This window comes from Branchiostoma belcheri, unplaced genomic scaffold (assembly GCF_001625305.1).
Source record: "Branchiostoma belcheri isolate BF01 breed outbred unplaced genomic scaffold, Haploidv18h27 scaffold38, whole genome shotgun sequence".
Classification (NCBI taxonomy): domain Eukaryota; kingdom Metazoa; phylum Chordata; class Leptocardii; order Amphioxiformes; family Branchiostomatidae; genus Branchiostoma; species Branchiostoma belcheri.
Window position 1 is genome coordinate 2,373,314 of NW_017803998.1, and position 25,940 is coordinate 2,399,253.

General features: G+C 37.5%; 2 protein-coding genes across 2 annotated transcripts in view; one reads left to right on the forward strand and one right to left on the reverse strand.

Annotated features, from left to right (window-relative positions):
- Positions 1 to 25,940, reverse strand: part of LOC109476608 (staphylococcal nuclease domain-containing protein 1-like) — a 168,464-nt gene that overhangs the window by 67,187 nt on the left and 75,337 nt on the right. The window lies entirely within an intron of this gene.
- Positions 1 to 25,940, forward strand: part of LOC109476609 (leucine-rich repeat-containing protein 4C-like) — a 72,494-nt gene that overhangs the window by 12,944 nt on the left and 33,610 nt on the right. The gene's annotated exons all lie outside the window — the stretch shown is intronic.

Genomic DNA, 25,940 nt, shown 5'->3' on the forward strand with positions numbered 1-25,940 from the left:
TCTGTCTGGGTAGTGTGCCAAGAAAGTAATTGGATGGTGTGGTTGTTTTTAAATGTCAACCAGTATTGCACAGGCGAGCAGGCAGCGTGTCCTAGACCTTCCCTTTGAACATTTTTCTGTGTCTGAATCTTGAGAGAAGCACAAGAAAGAGTTTAAAGTGCAGTCAAACTTGTCTGAGTCCCAATGTAGTCTTCAAAGACAAGTGGTCTAGAAAGAGTCCACCCTGTCCCTGGTGCTGACTGTGTTTCCCTGTCCCTTGTGCTGACTGTGTTTCCCTGTCCCTGGTGCTGACTGTGTTTCCCTGTCCCTGGTGCTGACTGTGTTTCCCTGTCCTTGGTGCTGACTGTGTTTCCCTGTCCTTGGTGCTGACTGTGTTTCCCTGTCCCTGGTGCTGACTGTGTTTCCCTGTTCCCTGTGCTGACTGTGTTTCCCTGTCCTTGGTGCTGACTGTGTTTCCCTGTCCTTGGTGCTGACTGTGTTTCCCTGTCCCTGGTGCTGACTGTGTTTCCCTGTCCTTTGTGCTAACTGTTTCCCTGTCCCTGGTGTTGTCTAATAGATATTTATCACAAATCTGAAAATTTCTACCTCGCCAAGCTATTCCATTACAATATATTGGCGCACAAAGCTTCAGCAAGTAATTTGTAAATACAATGTTAGACATGTCTATTCCTACAACATAATGGAAGAAGCAAAGTCCAAATAGAACTACAAATCTTCCAGCTTAAGTCATACATTCATTCCCAACGCCTTCAATAAATTCAAACTTTAAACAAGACTTTAGCCCTCATCTGGCTCCCAAACTGACAGGATGGATTCCCAGTTGAGTTCCATTTCATGGCAAAGACCACCAGGCTGATATCTAATGCAGAAGTGATCCACTTGCAATTACAGTAAGCTGCTTAGGGAGCCTGGCTAGCATTGCCCAGTGTAAAACCCATTTTTGTCAATCCGATTACTAGAAATCTCTGCTGGCATCGGATTACAGAAACCTCGGCGAGCAAAGTGGAAAAGAAATTGTGTCGAGATATCAGGCAAATTAGCAGCCAAAAACATTTTCTATTTTCCGTCTTTGCCAACATATTATCTTCTTCATTACATTAAATCTACCGGCTAGAGTCACAATGTAGTGCGAGGTTGATTCATCATGTGATAACAGATGGAAAACTGGTTCAGTCTTTACTCACTTAAAGACAGGTTTTGTGCTGCCAAGCACTTTGTTGATATCAGGAAGAATTAGATGACAGCAGTCTTCTGAGATAACATTCGCTGCCCCCCTCCCCACCCATCCCGCAATATGTAGGATATGCCAGATAGAGTTACATGTACACTGTCGTCTAGAGTAGTTGTCTGTTGTTCCCAGACAAACATGTACGTCTACATGGCAGAAGGTACATGTACATAGCTAGCATTATTGATTGTAAAATCCTCCAGTATGTCACAAGCACTCAGACGTTTTGGAGAAAACAGTATTAGAAAGTTTGCTCGAAAACGGTCTATAAAAAATCGACGCCGCACATTCTGTGAGCTTGATACGCTGCCAGGGGCAAGGACAAAGCGTTCATCATCGCATGATAGAAAATCGACAGCAAAGCTGATCCCATAGTCCCCCACCTCCTCTCTCTTCAATCAACGCTACCCTTCACTGTGGATAGGAGTTTATCTATTCTGGGTCTTCAGAGCCTTTTGAAAATCCAGTTGATTTTGTAAAGATCCCCAAAAGGGCACAAGTGAGGACAGAAAACAATTTAGAATCTGACTGCCTAAACTGACTGTCTGACTGTCTGGGTGCATTCTATGCACTTTTTGTTCTATACCACATCTTTATGCTTTCTTTTAAATTTTTTTGTGAGTTGTCAGGTTGATAATATCGAAATGAGAGAATGTACACAAATCAGACTTCTCCATTTCTTGACACTTTTGCAAAAGGGCAACTGTCCTGGAAATAATACATCATAGATCACCTAAAACATTTCAAATGTTTAAGAAAAAAATTTAAAAAATACTGATGAAGATTGCTAACATTTTCTGTTTTCCACATGTACATGTATCTGCATGTATACAAATACACTCATGTAACATTATGTACATTTATAGTTCAAGGTTGAACAAAAATTTTGATTTTGTATCCTTACATGTAGTGTTGGAAAGGAGAAAAGCATACTGCATACACCAAAAAGCAGTTACTCAAGCAACTGGATATGATACATACTGCATACAAATTTCCTGCAGTAGGCAACCCTCAATGAAGCTATTGGTGCCAAGATGTGGGCAGTTTGCAAGTCTTACGGTCCCAACCAATAATGAGCCTTCTTACATCTATGACAGGAACTGCAGCTCTGTCCACAAATCTGGATTAGAACTGCATTGATCTTCATAACTTTACCAAGCTGCACTACTCTGTTATCTTTCTACATCTACTATAAATCCTTTTAGTTTCACTCAGACTTAATTTTGCAGTAGAAAGGAAAGGAGATTTTCTGTGTGTTCTTGGTTTGCAGTAAACATTCAGAATCTGTAGTAAAAATTATGATTGCAAATGCATATTGCTGGTGTCACAAATTTGTGGTGGAGCTGTCACTGTAAAAAAAAATAATGCCTGCAAACATTTCAATATCAATATTTTACAGTATCATGAGCAGAAACAAGCACATAGTCAGAACCTTTACATTCTAAAACATTTGCAACTGTAAATTGAAAGATTATAAAATAAAACACCTATGAAGTAAGAGCATCAATTGATAAATCAATAAACTTTATCTATTGATCTATTGTGCCCCCCTCCCCCTCCAATGAATGACCTTGAAGTTGTATGCCCATCTTACAATGGTATCATATACAAAAATGGACGTTATTCATATTACACCTTCCTTCAACTAAATCTGAATAAGTATATTACAAATATTGTTTTAGTTACTAGTAAGTATTTTCTAGTTAATGTACAACTGTTTAAAAAATTCCAGGTGAAATAGTCTGGTATAAAAAATACAATCTCAAATAAAAATACCTGTATGTGTCCTATTTCTTATGACTGCTCACAATTCAAAAACAATGTTACAAAGGAATGCCATATAACTTGATCAATTAATGCAAATTATGGTAATTAGGGATGCAAGACTCTTATCAACAAGCAGTTTTTGTGCCACCACCTTTCGGTCAGGTTTTTTGCCTGTATGACCATATAAATGCGATAGTAAATGCAGATAGACACATATCCAATGGGCACATGACAAAATGGCTTCCTGCGGGACCTATGCATACCTTGTGTAGTAACCTGATATGGCTGTAACTTGGCCGTGTGCATTATCAGCATGACCCTTCAAAGCGGAAGCCATGTATTGAAAGAATCTTCCACAACACCATAAACTAGAAATCTCACAATAACTTTTTTTAAAACTGCAATGGATGAAAAGCAGTCACATAATTCACTCTACATTGAAATAATGTTTTTTACAAACTACATATTTTCCATACAAAAACTGACATAACAACAACATAAACTGTACTAGACTGATATGGTACGGCTTGCAAATTGACATTTCTAGTTTAACTTCAGTTGCTAAATGCGATTCCACACACGGGTCAACGTTAACGCAATAGTGTAAGGTTTGCTCCCCCTAGGTCAAGTATTGGCTTTTCAGATACATGATAGGGAGTGCCCCTAGTTAGGATGAGTTGTTCCACTATACATCATTATATCCCCTGGGGAATGGGTAATGCATAGTAGGGAGATGGGGAGGGGGGGGAGTTGGCTGTGGTGTCAACATGAATGTTTCTTCTCACTTGTCTGGAATTGGATGAGGCAGTGTTCTAACCAGCGCCTGTCTTTCGGTCATTTTATGGAATTTTGACAAAAATTTTGCTCAATCTGTCATCTTTGGTGGACACAAAAATCTGCACATAAAGAGATGAAAAGGGATGTCATTTGACTACATGTATTAGTAAGCTTAGGACGAATGTGCCACTGTGCTTTTTCCCATGGTCTCTGCATATTTGTTGTAAAAAAAATCTGAAAACCCAAAAATTATTTGGCATGGCTTATCATGGAAGTTCATCTGTGTGAGGAGTAATCATAGTACCATGTTGAACACACACAACGGTACACAAGGATCCACCAAGCCGTGGTGCATTTGCCTACTGGTTACACTTATTGGAGGCCGTGCAAAATTTTTAGGATTCCAAGCTGTGGTAAACTTAAATCGGTCCCACAACACATCACACTGTGCATGCCCAGTTGCAACCTTGAGCCAGCTTATAGCCAATACATTACCTCAACATGCAGTCCTTGAACTTAATGAACTGCAATACTATCTTTGGTAGGATATCATAAACTGATACTGTTACAATAGTAAACTAGGTATAGATTAGATTACAAGTTTTATACCAAATTGGAATTCAAGTCCAACGACAGATTGATGCTATGTAGATCCCGTAGCTCATGTATTTCACCTCCAGCTTAATTAGTGATTTCTATCATTTTAACGAGCCTGTGGATTAGAACTTGTCAATCAAGCTCACTTCAAATACTGACAGATAACAGCAGTTGTCTTTGTTTTCCTTGTACTAATGAGGTCATACAGAGTTTATCACATGTACATGTACAACACCAGCACTTGAATTGAGTTTGAAGATTTGTTACCTCCTTGTCCAACATGTACATAATGTCATGAAAGTTCATCTGTGTTGGTAGTTACATGTTTAAAGTTAAAACTTTTGGTCCAACACAAAAAATTCACACTTCAAAGAAGCTACGTGACAAGCTTCACTGGGTCCGTCTACTGAGGAAGACCAGAGTGACTGGTCGAAAGCTCTAGGTGAGAGAATTTTTTGTGTTGGACCAAAAGTTTTAACTTTAAACATGTACATAATGTATTATCATGTTTAACTAGAAAGGTAACATTTGAAAAGCAAATGCATAATGTTTACCTTTGCATATGGTTTGATCTGTTAATTCTTACTCAAACACATTCATATATTAGTATATGGTGACTGGAGTCTAAATCCTTCCTGCTATAAAATTGCAACATGATGTAACCTAACACTAGTTACTACAGTGTATGGTGACAGATGTCACATAACCTTCAATAGTTTCATAACCATATTATACTGCAAGCCCAAGAACATAAATCTATAACATACATGTAGCTACATGCAATGTCCGTTTGCTGGCAACAGTCTAATTACAATATATTACAATGTCAACTTCCAGAATCTGCTTTACAAAGCACAGGTAAAGAAGTCTGAATATAACTCCTGCTGCATGATTGCTGGAATGAAATCTAAGGCTGGTACCATGCTTCAATGCAGGTTCAATGCTCACTTGGGATTTGCTTAACACTGGCCTTGACTCCATAGGTTAAGGGTGTTGTCCCATTTGACCCCTCACAACACTGTAAAATTTCCCTGATCAATGTGGCTTCCTCCTGTTTTAATAAAGGACCCATGGGGAGTGGCCCTTATTAAACCATTGATACAGAAGAAATGTAGCTATACAGACATGATAATACATATAGAATACTATACGGTGTTTTCTGTGATGTGGATTGCACCATGTTGTATTTTATTTATGTCACATGCACCCAAAAACACACATTCCAATGCAAATGTGCCAAAATTTGGTGTTCCTAAATTTAAAAAATTGTAACAACATCAAATCTAACATCTGAATCCAGGATTCAAATTTTTAAAAGTGGTGCACGCGAAACATCTTTGAGTTACTGTATGAAGGCTTTCATTTAGGAAAAGGCTTCAAACTTCAAATGATGACCTTCCTATACAGTTAAAAAATATGTCCAGCTTTTGGATGAGAGATTCTCATACACACACAGTGAGTATGCTGACAATCCATTTTTATGGCCCTAGCCAAAAAAATTAGATGGGGATATTATAACCAGAAATATTTCTAAATGCCTCTGCTCCTGAGGCATCGCCAAAAAAACTGTGGGGGGGGGGGGGAGCAGTGAAAAAGGATAAGTTGAATATGGGATGATCTGATAAGATAAATAATACATTCCTTTCCAACATACACTGCAGTTACTGAAACACATTTTACTTCCTGCACTTTGGCCACCGTACAGCACTTACAAATGTAGTATCACTGAGTCCGCATGACGTATTAGTCCACCTATAAGTACATTTTAGGTCACTTCTGGACCCCATTACATTTTATCATACCCACTACGGTATGAAAGGGCCACATAATGGCAAGGCTCTATGATGATAGAATAGGTGCTTCTGTTAAGTTTTTATAGCTATTTTCTGACGATTTACAAAAAAGGAATTCAAAATATGCAATGCTAGATATGTGTATAGAGATAAACGTACATGTAACTGAGATAGATACTGAAGTTTGGTGAAAGATATATTATATAAGAGGAGGAGGCTTATGTTTAGCACTGTATTCCCCAATATTTTCCTTGGGGAGGGGGGTTTAAAGAGATCATAATAAATAATACTCAAGTGCTGAAATTTCGCATTTACTTAAGCCATATCGGATAATACTGTGCATGTATCAGGTAGCAGCTGTCTTGATAAAAGAGGGGAAGAAACTTTGGCCATATCAAAACACATTACTCGAATCTTACCTGAAGGCCAGCTCATGTAATGCCTATCTGTGTGTAAGACAGTGTAATATGTATACATGTCATGAATAGGGGGGAGGGGGGCAAGAGTATTTATTATCAAACATTTCAGATGGATCAACAGTATAAATACATGGCATGGCAGAATAACAGCATGGGTAGCTGCTAGAATTTCTACTTTTTGAATGCACCAGATATGTCATTAATACAGCATCGAAAATGTCAAACAAATTCAAAATCACTTAAGAACTACTACTCGTGCAGTGCGTAACATTAGATCATACTCATTTTTGGGGTACAAATATTGAACAATTTCTTTCTGCTTTGAGTAAAACTTATAATAATTAATTTGAATGTGATAGAATGTGAAAAAAATAGAATACTGTTATGAAATACATGACTGTTCTTGTCTATCACGTAAATAATAATTTCTGGTGTGCATTTTAAACAAGGTAGAATATACATAGTACAAATGTACATCAACAGTATATAAGCCTTTAGTGTGGGCAGAGGTGTGCATGGAATAGCAGAACGACCACCCATTACCTAACACACATTGATATGCACTGTTACATGTACCTAGGGGAGTGGAGTGGGGAGTCCTTTGAAGTACAGAGCACTTGCAAGATCACCCAATATTTCATAATCACCTTATTCAAGGTTACTCCAAGCCATTTTATGGCTGAAATAGCTATACATCATGCTTGGGTTGAAGTGTGCTATACAAAAATGTATGTTCTACACCTAGCAATTCTGGCCATGCTGTTAAAAATTTGAATCCTGGTCTTTAGCTAGTGTAGAACTTTGGGAAACTAGAAGCGGGATATGAAACTACATCAAAGCCATTAACAAGTTTCGCACCTCACTTTTCCAGACTTTGACCTCGAGACATTCCCAGGCCAATGAGATATTTACGAACATAAACGACACTCTTGTAATGAAAGAAGGGGGCTTTGGAGGCCTAAGAACTATCATATTCCTTAGTGGTTTGAAATGATAGTCAAGAAACCTGTTTTCTTCAAAATTGGAGTATCAGGTCGAGCATCAAAGTCATTACCAGACTGTATCAGCTACATAACATGCAGAATTACAATGAGAGAATGCTGTAGCTGTATCCCTTGTCAACTACAATATATCTGTATCTGTATAGCCGGGATAACCGCCCTTCAGCGTAACACACCAGCTTCGCAGGCACATGGGGCAGCTAGCTTTATCACACTGAACGACTCGTGACACTCAATCTTTGCAGTTGTTTAAAGCTTTCTAGTAATGATGCCCCAACTGTGCTTGGTGGCAACGAGTTCCATTCTACGATTAGTTCTTGGGAAACACAAGTTTTTGAACACCTCAATTCTAGGTTGATAACTCTGATATTTGAAGGCATGACTGTTTCTTGTTCTTTTCTGGGCTGGAATCAAATGTAGATTGACTATTTTGATTAAAAATCCTTGGGTTGAAATATTTGCTGGACATAGGTGGACATAGGTGACTATTATGGTATCACTACGTATATCCCACTGTATCAGCTCAACAACATGGAGAATTGGTACGAGATGCTTTAGCTGTATCTTTCGCCAGCTAGATTGACTACTTTGTTTCTTGAAAATGCTTGGATTGAAATATTACTGGACATAGATGACCATTCTGGCATCTAAGTCACTATGTATATCCCACTGTATCAGCTCAACAACAACGAGAATTGCAATGATAAAATGCTGTAGCTATATCCCTAGCCAGCTAGATTAACTACGTTGTTCGTTGAAAATGCTTGGATTGAAATATTGCTGGAAATAGATGACCATTAGCGTTGTGCTGCCCAGCTGCTTTATGACCTTACAGTCTGACATTTGTATTCATTTTCTCCTGGAAACCAATACAGCAAACTTCCATCACAACCAAGCAGGCCTTCGGGTATCCTAAGTGATTTCAGAGCAATCTCAGGCCAGTAAAACTGGATTTTCAAAGTCAATTTTCTGGTCATTTTTGAATGTAAGTCAGTTGAATCTACTCTTACTACTACCCATGCCATAGCATACTGATATTTGTGAGGTAAAAATGCAATGTCCCTGAAAGAAAATGGGTACTTATTTCTTATCATAGGCTAGTTCTAGCTAAAAGGTTTTTAAAAGTCATAATGTGACATGGACATACCTGTTCAGCCAGGGGAGATGCATGATGGGAAGGGAAGGCGTTCCAATGGGTCGCAGACAATCAGACGTACCAAGAATAGAAAAAGAAAGAGATGTTCGTTAGCGATGAATTAACTTGGAGCCATGTTGGTGCAGTGATTCATCAATATAGTTCAAATCAGGACATCACTATGACAGTATGTTTGCATATGTTTGACAAAATTATGCAATTATGTATTGCCTTACGTCGATGAAGGTTAGACATCCAGGTAAAACGATACGCCAAAAAGCAGTTACTCAAGCAACTGGATATGATTTTGAAAACGTTCAGTGACTGACAAAAGCTAGTGGATACTAGCTGAAACGTCTGACGTTTTCAAAATCATATCCAGTTGCTTGAGTAACTGCGTTTTGGCGTATGTATTGCCTTTTTAAGTTTTAAGTTTTCCACTAACAAGAAATGAGAGATTTCAGACTTCCAAAAAATATGCGATCCTCAGCTTCGTGAAATCTTTAAGTTCAACCCCATTTCCTCTATTTCACCTTTTGACCTCCCGTCATTCTGCCAATCATCTCCCACCCATGTGCTGTCAACCTAAACAGTCCGTACAAATGTCACACATACAAGCACACAGCTCAGACACCCAAAAAATATACTTCCAGTACCCAGAAGAAAAAAACACACCGAAAAGTTTGTAATACAACATGTAAACTTTATGATAAAAATCTGAATTTACAGCCATTTCAAAATACTATTGGTTATACAGTAACTGAACACTTTAGAAAATTCCATTTACTTTTACTGCCTTTTAGATTGATACACACACTGTAGAGAAAAATGTCACAAAAACTTTCCGTCGATAGCTTAAACCGATAACATGTCGCAAGAAGGGGAATATCTAAAATCATTAAAATATTCATTTTAAAGTAACCAGCTTTACAACAGAAAAGAAAATTCCATTGATTTCTGCCATGTTGCCCATTACTGACCAGACATGCAGTACCATATTCATAGACAGGGTAATTTCACACAACATTACATCTTCCATGGTTAAAATCACTTTAAAATACATCAAAAAGGACTTAGATTCAGCCTACACTATAATATTATTGATTTCCATAAAATCAGTAAGTATTAGTACTAGACTATGTGTAAGAAATAGAAGAAAAATGTAATGTTTATATTCAATCTTTTGAAAAGTTATGATACCTTTTTTATGTTATCTAAAGGCTTGGTCAAATCCATTGTACATGTAGGTCTTTTTACAACTTTGATGTTGTAAATACTTAAACCAAGTAGAGACCTTTTCTGTAACAAGACTTATTTCTAACATAGTACTCCATCTCTTAAGAGCTGAAACTGAAAGCTTCTTTCTTGTACATCACGATGCAAATGCACGAAACTCTAAGGTTCCTGAAAAATCCCTAAAATATAGTTGTACTGTTCATGTAGTCCAGTATCTGTATCTATGGTTTGCTCAACTGTTACCACCAGGACACTTTAGTATAATGTTGACCATGCTGGTTCTAAATTGAAGTCATTTCCAATTTTACAGCGAGCCATCAGTTTCTTTCAAAATTGCTGCCTTGAATCCAAATTATGACTTTGTTCCACTCCAAAGGTCGGGCTACATTCAAGCGAAAGTCGGGAGCGTCTGCTAGCCAGTCAACTTTATCCGACGCACCTACTAAAAAATTACTGTCCCGGGGTGGGCGGTATTCTGAATTGTAATAGAATAGATTTTGTAAAAATAAATAATCTATGAATGTCTGCAATTCTGGTAATTCTGCTGAAAGGTAAGGCCATGTTGATTTGATTATATGGATGACATCCTCCGGGAGCCCCAAAACTGATGCGCGCGTGCGAATAAAAAAAAAGTTTTGCAAAAAAAAAGTTGTTTTCATTATGAAATCTACGTGGTCATGAGGGTTGAACAAATGGGACAGAATATGGTTTGGCGAATAATCTAATCTTCAAGTTCATTTCCTTACAATTTCGTCTTATTTCGTTTGATTTTGGCATTCTACGACATTGGTATAGTTTTTACTTATATTTTTGGAACTAACGGTATATTTTTGCTCATTTTGCAACTGTTTTGTACGATTTACAGTATGGTTGAAAACTTTTTTTTTTTTTGGAAACGGCCGAAAATTCATGCGCGCGCGGATGTCATCCATATAATCAAATCAACATGGCCTAACCGATACTGGACGACCCTTTCTGACATTGCCCGCGGGAATCATGTGATGGAGTATGTAACTGCTGACATTATCACACATATGGTACATATATATTTCTCTAACTACTAAGAGCATGCAAGGATAAATTGTGTCCTCAAATGACCAGGCTGATTTTTCAGAACAAAATGTTGTACTATATAATCACTACCCATCTAAGAGCACCCTTAATATATTTGAGGTGATTTTATTTCCCTGAAACTGTGATACTGCAAAAAGGTGTTCTTGTGCTACAAAATTGTTTCAACTGCAAATTTAAAACACCGTAAAAATTCCATTCCATGAAATGAAAGCAAAATAAATTAATTAACAGTAGTAGTGACATTTCTTTATAGGCAAAATAGACTGAATTTTTTCAATGTGCCCTGGGGGAAAAAAAAAAAACAACAACATCAAATAAGATCAACGATACAAAGATTAATAAAAATCAAAGCGAACTATAAGCTGGTACAAAACCAAAGTAAAACAGAAATAATACTGAAATCAAAAATACAGACTGTCTGTATTTATTTAAACAGCACTTTTCATCGAATACACAAACCCTTATGCACTGCTGCAAGTTTGAATAATGCAAATAGAACGTACTCAAACACATCATGCCTACAGACTACCGATAACTTTTCAATAACCAGGGTCATCACCTCCATTAATACAATTGGCTTTGTCCTTGTCTGCACAGCTTCAAGGTCATGCCCATGATTGCTACAGGTATGGATATCGTGTTCCACACCTGTCATTATATCACCGGCTTTCCAGACGGTTAAGAGTGCTTCAAGGCTCAAGGACACTGGCAGTTGGATAACATCAACGGGACAGCCAATCAGAACACTGACAGCAAAATTCAATCAATTCTTTTTGGAGAAAAGAAGTTTCAGTAGCAGAAATCACTGTTAGACTTCAAAACCTGTCATAATTTTACCAGCTTTCCAGACAGTTAATGGTACTACAAGGCTCAAGGACACCGCCAGTTTGATCACATTAATAATACAGCCAATCAGAACACTGACAACAAAATTTAATCAATTCTTTTTGGATAAAAGAAGTTTCAGTAGCAAAAATCACTGTTAGACTTCAAAACCTGTCACCATTTTACTGGCTTTCCAGACAGTCAATGGTACTACAAGGCTCAAGGACACTGCCAGTTTGATAACATCAATGGAACAGCCAATCAGAACACTGACAGCAAAATTTAATCAATTATTTTTGGAGAAAAGAAGTTTCAGTAGCAGAAATCACTGTTAGACTTCAAAACCTGTCATTTTTTTACCGGCTTTCCAGACAGTTAATGGTACTTCAAGGCTCAAGGACACTGCCAGTTTGATAACATCAATGGAACAGCCAATCAGAGCACTGACAACAAAATTTAATCAATTCTTATTGGACAAGAAAAATTTTAGTAGCAGAAATCACTGTTAGACTTCAAAACCTGTCATCATTTTACCGGCTTTCCAGACAGTCAATGGTACCACAAGGCTCAAGGACACTGGCAGTTTGATCACATTAATAATACAGCCAATTGTCACACAGACAGTAAAGTTTAATCAGTTCTTTTTGGATAAAAGAAGTTTCAGTAGCAGAAATGACTGACTGTTAGACTTCAACATCTGTCATCATTTTACCGGCTTTCCAGACAGTTCAAGGACACTGCCAGTTTGATCACATTAATAGTACAGCCAATCGTCACACAGACAGTAAAGTTTAATCAGTTCTTCTTGGGCAAAAGAAGTTTCAGTAGCAGAAATGACTGACTGTTAGACTTCAACATGTCATCATCTTTACTGGCTTTCGAGACAGTTAATAATGCTACAAGGCTCAAGGACACTGCCAGTTTGATCACATTAATAGTACAGCCAATCATCACACAGACAGCAAAGTTTAATCAGTTCTTATTGGACAAAAGAAGTTTCAGTAGCAGAAATGACTGACTGTTAGACTTCAACATCTGTCATTCATATTTACCAGCTTTCGAAACAGTTAATAATACTACAAAGCTCAAGGACACTGGCATTTAAATCACATTAACAGTACAGCCAATCAGCACTAAGACAGCAAAATTCAATCAGTTCTTATTGGACAAGAAAAGTTTCAGTGGCAGAAATAACTGTTAGACCATCAGGATAGCTGTTTCACACCATGCGGCAATGTAGGAGCTTGCAGGCAATGATCTGCCTCTGCAACGACTATACTTTCACCACAGGGTAGGTATTAATTACTTGCAATGCCCCAACAGACGCCACAACATGAGACTACAGGACTACCCCTGTGTCTTCAAATTACCAGTACATTTACCATCGGGGAGGTCTGTAATGAATATTCAGTCACTTCATGCCTGTGTGAGAAATGATACAACTGCACTCCCTTTCACAACACATAGCAAATTGAGAAGCACTAGTGAGAGGAAAAAGGATTATTCAATAAGACAGTCTGCATCAATATAAATTTCTTCTATTTTCCATAGCTTTAAGCATTAGCAAAGCAGTCTAGAGGCTTCAATGTGTTATGGATATGAAGTTTAGGTGGGAGGATAGGAAATTTGGAGTGCTGGAATGTGTAAATCTTTCTAAATTGAGAAGCAAGACATGAGACCAATTTGCCTTTTCAACAACTTTACAAGTTTCAACAACTAAAACTAGGAAGACCGTGACTTTCCTAAACTGTTGAGGCTAAAATATGAGCATTTTGGAGCTGATTCAGAACTTAAATTTCTTTTTTATTTGTTGCAAATCAGAAAAAAATCAAGGAACAAATCAAAGAACCAATATTATTGATTAAATTGGTGTGGCCTAAAATCATACAAAAATAATACATCTAATCTCCCTAGAATATCAGCCAAACTTTTGATTGCTAATCATATATATTTGTTAAAGATACATTAGACTGTCATTAGATTCAAATATCAGCTATCATATCAGAAAAATGTGATACTGTAAAGATATTCATGGAACCTAACATTGAGAGTTCCACGGCCCTATAGAGCAGTTTGATTTCAATCAGTTATATATGGGTGTTGGCTTTTCTTTCCACTTATGAACAAGACTATCTAAACAGTGTTTTGGACCACATCAAACCTTTCAACTGAATGCTTCTTTCAAAAATGTGTTAGATATCAATTGCATACATAAAAGAACCTTGAACAGGTCAATTTTTCATCAAAAACCTTACAAAACAGCCGTAACCTGATTTTATGGGTATAGACCTCTAAAAATGCTATGGTTTCAATGTGACAGGGCAAAAAAATACAAGCCAGGAAAAGTTTACGACTCATATCATAATAGTAACTTTTGTGCCCTAAGGCAGCAAATATAGACAAGAAAATAAAAAAACATACTGAAGATATTTGTCATTTATCTAGCTTATATTTAGCCTTAGGGTTTGAGCTTGCTGCGGATATATTTATACAGATGGAATTTCATGTTAAAATGCAGCATGACTATATTTCAGTCTACACAGTTATAATATACATGTTATAAGAAAATGTTATTGTGACCTCATAAAAACAACATAGCAACATGAGCTAATATAACAGCAGGGGCATATGCCTTAATAAAAACCACCTTGTTCGCAGTTTGTGTATGCTTTTATGCTGTGTGATAAATAAACGGATCTTAAAATAACAGACTAGGTGATAATGCCTATATCCCTATGAGGGCACAATATAAAGAGGGTTATAGGCCCGCAAAGGATATAATTGTAAAGACTTTAAGGCAAGCCAGTTCCTATGAGAAACAGTATTGTCACTGGAAGCATTACTTATATTGAAAATGTACATCAAAATTCTAGGTGTGACTCTAGAGAAGAAAAACAGAATTTACGAGCAAGGAGTATTTATTAAAATGATTTTAGATTGTGTACTGGGATAGTAAATATTTTTCTACTTTGCACAAGGGTCTATATATATATATAGAGAGAGAGAGGAAGACCCAATAACATTAAGTGTAAGCAAAGAAAGTTTTAATCATATTAAGCCACACCAATTTAATTTGTTGGTTCTTGGATTTGCCTCTTCATTTTTTTCTTAATCTTATTTGCAAAATATTTTTAAAAGCAATATACAGTTAGGATGGTTGAAATAGCCGTACTTTACTGTTTCTTGTGACTAAGATAATAACTTCTTGTACAAGTTAAAGCCATCTTTCCACACATATTGTCCAATGACTGATGTTAACTTGTTTCAGCAGCTCTGATTGACTTTTACCTTACATGTACTGTCTCAGCCTTGGGACGTGTGAAGAGCTCAATAGAAGCATGAAACCTTGTCATTGTAGTATTGAAAGTCTGTAGGACTGAGAGCTCGGGTATTGACCTAACAAGTCTGCCGCAGTGCCACCGGCTTCTTTTCCTCGCGTGTCATCAATACACGCCATCTGGGTCGTTATTAACTGGATTCTGCCGTGTCGATATTGAGAGTTTGCATCTGGCTACTGGTAGAAGCTTGCACTTTTTAAGTCTAAGGTAAACAAATATCTGTCCTCACAGCCCATTACTAACAGCCTCCAGTTTACTTCTGGACTTCCAGTTTAATTCCAGACTAATTCCCATATCTCAGCAACCTTACATCTACATGGGCTAAAATTGTAAACAATTGGTAAAAATGATGCAAGAAACATGTAGTGGCCATCGAGGACCCCTTGGGGATTAAGCCAATTTTGCAGACTTCTGGCTCCAGTTCCTAGAATTCTGACTCCAATTAATTTTTACCTATGTAGTTTATGATAATAGCCCATGTGGATGTAAAACTTTTGCATCTGGCTACAGAGTTCTCAGCAGAATGTTTTCACAGCATAGGTGTCAGGTACAGAAGGGTCAGTAACCAACAGGTTTCAGGAGACATGGAACTTTGATATAGACATTCTGTGTACATGGTCTTCGGCTTGCAGATGTGCTTCATGCATAGCTTTAAGACCACACTTACTGGTATGGTGTTAAAGGTCCACGCTATGTCTATAATGTGTATAATTCCAATGATAATTTTCAATGTTTTTTTATTGATGTACATTTGGGGAGGCAGCTGGAAAAGGTGCTTCACATGTTTTCCCTCCCCTTTCATGCATCTGGTACAAACTTTTAATAACCAAAGGGCAACTTTCCATGGCACAACCCATACATTGAGTCTACAGGACACCTCAGTAGGGGGTCTAGTACTAGTATTCACTCAGTAAAATTTTAAAACTAATAATAACTATTTCCTGCTTTCTCAGCTTTTGGTGTGAATACAGTCAAGTTTTCCTTTGGTTCTTTGATGTTCACCTGCTACATGTTCCACTTAAAATGCCAAAGAACCAAGAAAATAAATAAGTGTGGCCCTAAAAACACCTTAAAACAATGCAACTTTGTTTCCTACAGGATTTTCCTCTCTTTTAGATGAGAGATAAAAAAACAGATTCTACAGAGGACACGTGCACTTGACAGATGGTCCATGTGGCGTCTGCTAAAAGACTCATTAGGTACAAACTTTCCCACTGACTCATCCTAAGTTATAAGGCCACGTTCGGCTGAAGGGCAAACATTACAGTAACGGCTTGGAACTAATTACACTTGGAACCGCTACCATAATTAACAGCCAACCCCTGGTGGTGCAAGTACGTTACAGATTACACAGTTCATCCTTTGATGAATGTTTTGGATTTTCAGAGTCAAGAATTACAACATAATTACAAAAAGGTAATATTTTGAGAACTTTGGGGTTTCAATACAACTTTTGTCCCCATGTGAAGGTAGTATTCACAACAGCAATAGTTTCAGCACCTTGGAGAGTTATAGTGCTGAAATGCCTTCACAAAAAAACTTTCATGTTATACAGATTTTAAATTCTTATTAGAGCATTGTTTTGGGTGGCAGAGCTATGGAATTATGCATTTATTTTACCAGACGGAGTGGGTTGACAGTGTGTGGGTGGGAAGATTGATAGGCAGAGCGGTCAGAAGGTCAAACAGTGAACATCCAAGAATCTGGGAGCTAGCGGGAATTAGTGGTCGACACTGGGAAAAAGCAAGAAGTGGAGGAATTGTAGTCTAAAATGTCTGATTTCTTTTTTTTATGTTGGGGCTTACTAGGTGGCATCTGGCAGCACATATGTATCAGTTAGCTGGGCCTGAGTGGTGAAAATCAACACCTGCCCTAGTTTCCAAGAAACCAGGAAGCACAGCCGATAAAAGCAGGACTCACCAAAATTGATATCCGAGAGTTTATACGGTCCAAATAATTTGGCTCTGCTAAAACATAACATCAGGCCACACAAATCATTTTGTTGGTTCTCAGATTTTCTTTTAAATATGAAGAAACATGAAAACGAACAGTCCTAGGCAACCTACATGTATGATAGCCCAAAATGCTACGATTGGAACCATGAAGTTAACACACTTGGTTGGTTTGTAATTCAAACAATGAATTTTTTTAATTTTAATAAAACCACTGCATTCAATAGATGGAAAAACTATTAAAAAATATAGGAAGACAGGGACTTTCTTTAACTGTTGGGGCCAAAGTTCAAGCATTTTTTCCAACTAAAAAAAATGAAGTGGAAGAAACCGAAAACCAATTGATTAAGATGGTGTGGCTTGAGCGCGAAATGTCATCTTATTCCTTTTACCCTCTAGCAGGTACTTCATTCTCCAAGTTCATACCGGCTACAGAGTTATCTCTGGGATGAGATTAACAGTTGTCTCAGTGGGGGAAAAGTCTTGGATACCTGCCAAAGAAACGACCATCAACTCCTCAATTGGTGTACATTAGAATAGATAGAATAACCAATCTGCAATGATATCTTAAAGGTGCCCAATGCAGTTTTTAGTACTTGAAAACAAGATTTTTCATCGAAGTCAATATTCTAGTCAGCTTATCTACATACTAAGTTGAAACGACACTGTCCCAATGTACATCAACATACATGGAGCAAAATGTGGAAAATTGTAACAGACAAACAGTTACAGAGCTGATTTATGAGGTACCACCAAGAAAATAAAGGACTCATCTTGTGGCTTGTTTCTGTACTGATTTTATTTTAAATGCCCAAAGGAGGAAATTCAGTATTAGTTTCATCTCAAAATTGACTGGCATGTCCAATTCTGATGCAAATGTGCCCATGTGGGGCAGTATGTGTCCATATCATACAAATAGCCTTATTCAGAATATTCCCAAATTTGCCGCCCTGAAATTGCATTGGCTACCTTTAAACTTTAAACTGATGTGGTATCATTCCATAACACATCACAGTGTACATAAACACATAGGATACAGCCCTACATTGTAGCTTCTACCATATGTTAAAAGGTACCAGCTGTCAGTTGCTGCTTGATTGCAACCTGTCAAATTATGAACCCCACCCAGAACAAAACATCACATCCTAGTGATATAATTTCCTTCCAAAGCTAATCAAAGACAATTTCCTGTAATTCCCTGATATGAATAGGTAAGAGATTAAAAAGAGACAGCCTGCATCTGATGTCTTCCTCATGTTAAGTCTTTCATTGACAGAAATCATATTGAACTTACTAGTACTTTGCACTGCAGTTCTGGCAGGATGTAGCATTAACAGGGCTCAAAATACTGGCTACATAAATTTTTATGCAAAATACTGTCATTTATGCACCTTATTTGCACTTATGGATGCACCAATGCACCTACATTGTAAGTAGTTGTGTAGGGTTGTGTACATAAAGGTACTATTGACAGTAATGTACACAACTTAACATCATATTCTTTGCCAAAGTGTCAACAAAGAATGAGGGAAGAACACTGGAGGACATTTGAAACAAAGTTAAGTTAGCTATTATAGAATTTGGTTTCACCACAATTTTTCAAACCTTGAACAGTTTTGCTAACACCTTACATTCTTATGTTTTTACAGTTTTGCTATCTTACGTGTGCACCTAAATTTCTTCAATAGGTTAAGTACGCTGTTCCCAAAATAAATTTCAAGCCCTTTGTTAATCTACGCTTATCTCATCCTGGGAGACAGTTAGATCACCTTAAAAAGATGCGACATCTTGGCACCTTAAGTAAGCCCTTGTCAATACTACAGAGCTAAAGCTGTACGACTGGCGATAAAGATAAAGGTAAAGTAAGGAGTAGAGGGTGTTTTGAAATAAGCCAGCACTTTTGACTTAGCCACACACACGATCTCACGCCTCCATTTTCATCTACTTCTCTCTCTTCATTTTCCTTTTCAGAGGTCTGATAAGAAAGAAAATAAATCTACGTGGCTTAACATGCCACAGTGGGTGAAGTAAGTAATTAGTCCTGAGAAGTCTTTAGTCCTGAGACTATCACCATTTAAGCTGTCCATTCTTAACCACATTCTTGGCTGGAATCTTCCCAAGTCTGTACAGATTGGTATGGATTGGTAGGAAAGTGAAATTTAATTGGATTAATTTGCCAAATCATCACTCAAACAAGTAATTGTTGAACAAGATTCTATCGTACAGATTTCAATTTTAGTCCAGACCTTAGTCTACATCAAAGAAAACAACTTGTGTTAAAAATGTGAAAATTAACTGAAAAACACAAGAAAAACTAGATCAAATACAAAATAAAATAGAGTAGCTGGCTAGTTGATTTTGTATACACTTCATAGCAATGTGAACGTATAATATGTACATGTATTATATATGTTTGATGTTCAACTATTTGAAATGTACATTAAAATTCCCAAAGAGAAAATACCCAGTGCCTCTTAAGCCATTTCGATCTTTAAAACCATAACACGTTTTGCATCCCGGAATATCTTTTTTCGTTCATGCTTGACGATCTTTACTTAACACAAAATCTGCTCTCATGGCACATTGTATTTTGTACATCAAGAGAATCACACACAAAGAAAGGGGAAAACTTGAAAGGACTGAGCACAGAGAGTAGAACATCCATTTCGGGATTGACTGTGTGACAGCCTGTGTATTGCCCTATAAAACAAATGTAAGTATAGCTCTTTGCATCCAGACTTTCTACAGAAATCTACAGACTCTGTGGCTACAGCATTTCCCACATGGAATACAGAGTAGACATTATAGGGGAGAAAGTGTATGACCTTTTACTGTTTTCTATAATTCTAAGATGACAACTGAATCTTAACGATACAGTGGAGGCCTCCATTAAAAACCATATGATTTAAATCCAATATGTGTATGTTTTTGGTGAATACGTCATGCAGATAGCCTAATGTACATGTGTAATATAATAAGAAATATTTCAGTTCTTATAAATTCTATGACTACACAACCAGCAAAAAAGAACAGTGTCATGTAAAAGACAGCATAAATTATGCAAACAAAACATTTTGCACTAAAAAGTTTACTATAACAACTTACTGTAAAAACATACCGTAAATTCATTTAATTTTGCAGTCGTTTTCTTTCACAGTAGGAAGGAATAGGTGGTTTTTGCACTGTTAAAAATTTGCAGTTGAAACAATTCTGTAGTCATACAAATTCATGGTGTCACAAATTCACAGTGAAAAGCTTACCGCAAAAGCCCCAAAAATCAAACCATTGCGAAAATTTCAAGATTTACGGTACTTATCTATACAAATGTTGGGCAGCAACTGGAGCGTCTGAAAACGGTGAAATTTACTGGAACACATCACATGTGACAGAGAGTCTCCTGTGCATTAGGCTATCGTGTTCTATGCTGATATCAGTCATTAGAAGACCAATGGCTTGATTACCAGTCCTTGTGTGCCAGGGGTATTAGATAGATAGTGTGTGGTCTATAATGACTCGGACTGGATAAGCCCACAGTACCCATTAACACACAATCTCATTTGTTGTTACCCAGGCCAGCAAAGGAAGATGTTAACCCTGATAGAGAGAGTACAACAAAATAAATGTATGGAAATATGAAAGACTAGCAAGTGATTCCTTGTGTCAAAAACAAAATTTAATGAACTTATGAGTAGTGAAGGAGTTTTTCAAAATGATTTTTTTTCTTAGGGATAAAACAAAATGAACCTTAGAGTTTCCTTCTTGTTTTTGTATAAGTCAGATGATCATGGTAGATTTCTTCCGCTCATGTTTTTATGCAAGCATTTGAAAGTAATATTCTTTGTGATTGTTATCAGTAAATGGACTGTTGCATAGAGATCAGACAAGTTGCAGACTGAAGTGTTCTGTTTTGTGTCCCAGACATAGTACAATGACTTTCAAACTTACTTCAACATTTACGTTTAAAACACTTGAGTATCAACTTACAACAAGACTTTTGAAAAAAGTTTATCTCGGCCGCTGGCCATGTAGTTTTGTGTTCTTGGAGGATGTCCACATAGATTTGTGTAACTGCTAGAGAGGAAAGAATGTATTACCTAGTATGTTCATACCTGTAACACCAAACAGGGTAATAAGTTGGCTTCCATTATCATTTGCTTCAATGGAATTAGTGAAAAATGATCATTGCTAAATACAATATAACGTTAAGTATATGTAACCACTACAATAATTTTCATTTTATTTTATTTTTTATTTTTATTTATTTTTTATTTATTTTCATTTTATTTTTTATTCTGTTTTATTTTATTTCATTTAATTTTATTCTATTTTATCCGTTCTATGCATTATCAAACTTCTCCTCTACTGCTAGAGGTACTAAAACTTCACACCGAATATATTAAACATTTTAATTCGCCCCCTCTAGCGGTTTGGGCCAAATTGCAGCTTTCCAAAAAAATCCAAGATGGCGGCGGCAGATCGGGGCGCGGCTCGGCGATTGCCGATTTCATTGTATTTTCCTTGGTCTTTTACGCGATTCAAGCAAAGAAAACAAGTTGACCACAAGAACAAAAGAGTAATACAGCACTGGGAATCTAATGGTCCGTTTTGTTGGGCGGTAATTTCTCATTTCAAGTGAATATTTACTTGCGTCACAGTGATTTATTCACCAATCAAAAGCGACATCTTGCGACTGAAGCAAATATGGAAGGTTAATGTACATAATTTATGTCATTGATTTATTGGTCCAATTACAGCAGCTATTAGCGAAATTCTAGAACATTAAATGCATACTATGATATAAAACAATGGTTTTGTGGTAAACAGCATTTCCTCTTTTTTAGCAACTTCGTTGTATCAGAATAACGACACTATCATCCGGTAGGTCGACACCACAAAGTAAAGTATACATGCAGAGTAATTGGTTTCATTGGGTTTTTTTTTCACGGTCGAAATCAAGATTTATCCAACCATTCAACGTACATATTTTGGAGCACAATATCTCGGCCGCTTCAGGCGGCCGAGATAAAAAAGCATTGGAGAATAGCTTCGGTCCCTTGCAAGTTGCAAAAGCATGTTAGCAGTCTTCCCCAAAGATTAAAAAAATGATAACTTGTAACTATGTTGTATAGAATCTGATTTTGGCTTCCAACTTTGAAATGATACAAAGTATATTCCTCACAATTATATATGCATATAAACTGCATATGCACACTTCAAATCATAAGGTAGCTTACAGTGTATATGCATCTACATATTTAAAAAAAATCAAGCAAAGTGGTGTTTTCTCAGCGTTATTTCTAAAACAAACATCAAGACAATGGGTGAATAAAGGTAATGTTGACGCCTGCCCTAATAATATATTAAGGTGTAAAGACTTTAAGGCATCATGAGTTCTCTACAGTGGTTATTATGGTAAATCTTCAAGCTGGCAACTGTACAAATGTATTCTTGCGGTAACTACTGTTTCAAGGACTTTCCTGCCATTCTCAGGTAATAGTCTGATAAGAATGGAAATACAATAAGCTTACAAATGTACATGGCTTAACTTGCCACCGCAGGTAAGATACATCATTAGACCACAGGATTCTTAGTCCCAACACGTTCAACACACATTCTTATCCACATTGTTTGCTTAAGTGTCGTTAGCAAGTCCTGGCACTTACAAATGTACTCTTCTGGAAATGACCATTTTCAAGCACTATTTGAGGTGTTAGGTGCTTCTTGAGAACTAAAGATATTCTTGTGTAACAAATCTGTCACTGTCAGGGGCTGATTAAATTAGGCCTCCTTCCAATGAGCTTGTAGCAAAATATACAACTGTGTTTAATAATAAAACTTAAGTTAGAAAATCATATTCCCATTCCCAGAACTACCAATAGGAGCTCAGGGTTCTACATCACTACAAAAATCTGTCCAATAGGAGCTCAGGATCCTCTATCACCATGGAAACCAGTCATCACAGCCTCAAACACTCTATGGTAAAAAAAAGTTCTCAGCTCAACAATAACTGGTTCATGATAGCACATACATTGTACATGTAAATGTATCATACTGCATAAAACAATAGGATTAAGAAATTCCCAATTTTCCTGACTTTTTGCCACCAAGCTTCTAAGGGCCTGACCGATGGAATGGGCGCTAGAAGTGTAATCTAGTCACTGGCAATAAATGTACAGGCAACAAGATTTGCAGTAGGCTTCTTCACATCCTATAATTTGGTAGGACAGGATCCAAGAAATAGGTAATTGTGGGAGTCAGGATGTCAGACTTTGGACGTTTCCTGAATTTTTGTCCCCTATTCCAACCACAATCTGTTTCCCATACCAGGGTAGCTTCATGTTTAGTTGAAGTCCTTCCTGCATCATGTGGTGCATAGGGCAGCACCTATCTCAACAGCCCTTGGGCCACACAGTAGTGCAATCACTACAGAAGAAGGTTAGTCAGCTAGTAGTGGTGTGTGTTGAACTCCAATACTCTGTCCCAAATGCTGAGTGCTAAGCTGAGAATGGAGTACACATACCTTTTGAAAGACTTGCGGTATATTTCGGCCGGGGATGTAAGTCCTGACCTACCAAATGCAGGGCGAACACTCTACACACTTGGCCATTCCAGCAATCAATTGCATCACACAAATATTTTGTTTCTTGAATGTGCCCACTTTACTATCTTTTGATTTGTCAAAAGAAAATAAACACAATGTTACATGTACCATTTAGGTCCTAAATCAAACCCAAAATGCTTAAATTTTGGCCTCAACAGTTTAAGAAGTCTTTGTCTTCCTAGTTGATACAGTTTCTCTATTTATTAATGCACTGATAGGATGAAAAGTTCAAAATTCAGTGTTCAAATGATAGCCTAGCCTGGTATGTTGACTTTGTGGCTTCTATGGTAGCATTCAAGGCATTCACAGAATCTATTTCATGTCTATTTTTCTCCTCTTTGCTTCCGTAATTTCCTACAAAAGTCCAAAAACCAACGACTCAAATTATTGTTGTGAACTTATATTAAAGGGAAGACCCGAGATGACATTACTACAAACCATTACATCTGACATATAACACTCCAGCATCTACAGCCAATTCATATCGAAACATGAAACAGACAAGCCTCCGCGCCCTTTGCAGCGGTAGATTGTTACCATGTATGGCAGCGCGCTGCCCGGCCACTGAACGGATTACGCCCCACTTTGGTACAGGGTAGCAGAGTAATATAAGTGATAATGAGGCCCTCCATAACCTATTATCTGAATGCCACTTGTTGAATCATTCACAATGATGTATGCTTGATTGAAGCGGATAAGTCCCAGCCTAGTCTCTCTATCCCAATTATGACTTTGCTTGGTTTTTCCTTAATGGCATATTCATGAAGTGACAAGGAAATCATGGATGTCATACCTCCGTGAAATATGCTGTTTTTTGTGAACTCCTTTAAGTTTGTTTATTCATTAATGGCAAATTTTTTGCTGATTCTGTCTAATAAAATAAGTATGAACTTTACCACTGGCTCCTATAAGGCAACAGATATTCAAGTAGCAGAAAACTGAACAGAAAACAGGAAATGAGATAACCTTTTCTGGGGTCCTTTTGGACCTTTGACCTAACTTCTTGCCAGTGTGCAGTATGTGGAACTACAGTAACACAAACAGATACAACAAAAACAAAGCATCTGTATGCATACAAAGGTAATACCGGGGTACATGTAATTCAGAAAAGTAATCCGAAGACAATTCAAACTTTACTACTGGATGAATATTAGCAGGACAATTTGAATTTTCATAATTATGTAGCCCCCCTCCCCCATCTCCACACTCCAAAGTTTACCAGCGTTACTGCCTCATCTGGCATGCAGGCAGTACTACCACAGTTACTGCCAGTACAGTAATAGAACTATTTAAGAAGAAGCATAGTTTGAATTTTCACAGAAGTGAGCTGAATGATGTTGCCCCCCTCCCCCATCTCCACACTCCAAAGTTTACCAGAGTTACTGCCTCATCTGGCATGCAGGCAGTACTACCACAGTTACTGCCAGTACAGTAATAGAACTATTTAAGAAGAAGCATAGTTTGAATTTTCATGTGTTAGAAGTGAGCTGAATGATGTTGCCCCCCTCCCCCATCTCCACACTCCAAAGTTTACCAGAGTTACTGCCTCATCTGGCATGCAGGCAGTACTACCACAGTTACTGCCAGTACAGTAATAGAAGCATAGTTTGAATTTTCATAGTAGAAGTGAGCTGAATGATGTTGCCCCCTCCCTCATCTCCACACTCCAAAGTTTACCAGAGTTCCTGCCTCATCGGGTATGCAAGCAGTACTACCACAGTTACTGCCAGTTGAGTGCAGTAATAGAATTATATACTTCTTCTTATAATTCTATTACTGCACTGACACTATGAAATTTCATAGTGTTAGAAGTGAGCTGAATGATGTTGTAGCCCCCTCCCTCATCTCCACACTCTAAAGTTTACCAGAGTTCCTGCCTCATCTGGCATGCAGGCAGTACTACCACAGTTACTGCCAGTACAGTAATAGAACTATTTAAGAAGAAGCATAGTTTGAATTTTCAGCTGAATGATGTTGCCCCCCTCCCACATCTCCACACTCCAAAGTTTACCACCTCATCTGGCATGCAGGCAGTACTACCGCAGTAGTAGCCACCTGACAAGCTATTACACACCAGCTCACTCCTGACATGAACTGTGGCTCCACTCTATCAGTATTCCTCATCAGACCAGTGTAGCTCTCCGAAAGACAAAGACAAAACTGACAAGGGCACAGACACAATTCCTTCTCACCCAAG